This window comes from Phalangium opilio, unplaced genomic scaffold, assembly GCF_054372755.1.
Source record: "Phalangium opilio isolate 3A_F unplaced genomic scaffold, DU_Popi_V2 ptg000521l_1, whole genome shotgun sequence".
Classification (NCBI taxonomy): Eukaryota; Metazoa; Arthropoda; class Arachnida; order Opiliones; family Phalangiidae; genus Phalangium; species Phalangium opilio.
The window spans coordinates 962,104-963,947 of record NW_028324240.1 but is presented as its reverse complement, the minus strand read 5'-3'; the positions used below and the strand labels follow the sequence as shown (position 1 = coordinate 963,947).

Below are 1,844 nucleotides of genomic sequence, written 5' to 3'. Positions count from 1 at the left end.
CAAATTACAAAAAAGAACAGAAATACAAACACCTCGACAAAAAAAGTTATCGGACTACAAAATTAAATTCGACTAAGGTAATTTTGTTCCGTTAAATTTTGTTTTGTCTCAAATGTTATCGTTAAGCGCGAAGAATAGATTGACCCTAAAAGGCACACCTTACACACTAGTACACTTTACACACTCTTCTGAAAAACGCTATTTCGAGCATTGAATATCATTTTTCACACTGCAAACTCGTACTATACATCCTAGCTGTCAGAACGATGCACAAAAGCTTAGTACACCTTACACACTAGCACACTATACACACTCTTCTGAAAAACGCTAATTCGTACATTGAACATCATTTTTCACACTGCAAACTCGTACTATACATCCTAGCTGTCAGAACGATGCACAAAAGCTTAGTATACAGCATTTAAATTAATATCAATTGAAATAATAACGTTGTTCAGATAATTAGAGAATATTAAAGAATTTTGGTATCTGTTCGAACTACGAAGACTTCTATCAACCTTAGTGCGAAGAATCCTGACTCGGCGGAGGTGTGCCTTTTCCATGCCGTGCACACCTCACTTCTCCTCGGCGGTGTATTTTGCACACCTTGTCGACGACCAAGGCGAAGAATCCTGGGCCGTCGAGTTTTAAGGAGGTGTGCCTTTTCCATGCCGTTGCACACCTCTCTTCTCATCGGCGGTATATTTTACACACCCCGTTGAGAAGTCCGATGACTAAAGTTATGTTCGAAGGTATAAGAAAAGAAAAAAATGTTTGCGAATTTTATAAGTACTAACAATCTATGAAACTTGTAATCATATATTTGGAGCGTGATATTCCGCAGAAGCCACAAAACTAATGTACTTAAAGAATTTTGCTTTTTGTACGAGGTGTGCTATCATTCAGTCCGTTGCACACCTCTCTTCCGACCGGCCGTGTATTGCACACCTCGTCGACGACCAAGGCGAAGAATCCTGAGTCGACGGAGGTGTGCCTTTTCCATGCCGTGCACACCTCTCTTCTCCTCGGCGGTGTATTTTGCACACCTCGTCGACGACCAAGGCGAAGAATCCTGAGTCGACGGAGGTGTGCCTTTTCCATGCCGTGCACACCTCTCTTCTCCACGGCGATGTATTTTGCACACCTCGTCGACGACCAAGGCGAAGAATCCTGGTCCGTCGAGTTTTAAGGAGGTGTGCCTTTTCCATGCCGTTGCACACCTCTCTTCTCATCGGCGGTATATTTTACACACCCCGTCGAGAAGTCCGATGACTAAAGTTATGTTCGAAGGTATAAGAAAAGAAAAAAATGGTTGCGAATTTTATAAGTACTAACAATCTATGAAACTTGTAATCATATATTTGGAGCGTGATATTCCGCAGAAGCCACAAAACTAATGTACTTAAAGAATTTTGCTTTTTGTACGAGGTGTGCTATCATTCATGCCGTTGCACACCTCTCTTCCGACCGGCCGTGTATTGCACACCTCGTCGACGACCAAGGCTTAGTGCGAAGAATCCCGGGCCGTCGAGTTTTAAGGAGGTGTGCCTTTTCCATGCCGCGAAAACCTCTCTTCACATCGGCGGTATATTTTACACACCCCGTCGAGGACCAAGTACGATGGTATTTGTAAAGAAACTTCTTGGCGAAGTATATAACATGAAATATAAGTACCGATAATTTGACACAGTAAAAAAAACTGAAACCTTTTTTTCTATATTAAAAATCTACGAAACTTCTAATCATTCTTTGGATGCCTGAGATTCCTTAGAAGTGTAGAAAAAGTTTCAAGTGAACTTCTCCAGAAATGAGTTTTTCTCCATGGAAATGGTACTCATTGGTCT

General features: G+C 41.6%; 1 long non-coding RNA gene across 1 annotated transcript; it reads right to left on the bottom strand.

Annotated features, from left to right (window-relative positions):
- Positions 1–656: 656 nt before the first annotated feature.
- Positions 657–854, bottom strand: LOC149589677 (uncharacterized). The gene is made up of 2 exons (XR_016379654.1): positions 798–854; positions 657–734 (listed from the first exon to the last, which is right to left on the bottom strand). It is a non-coding gene; the product is annotated as an uncharacterized LOC149589677 (long non-coding RNA).
- Between the last annotated feature and the right edge of the window lie 990 nt (positions 855–1,844).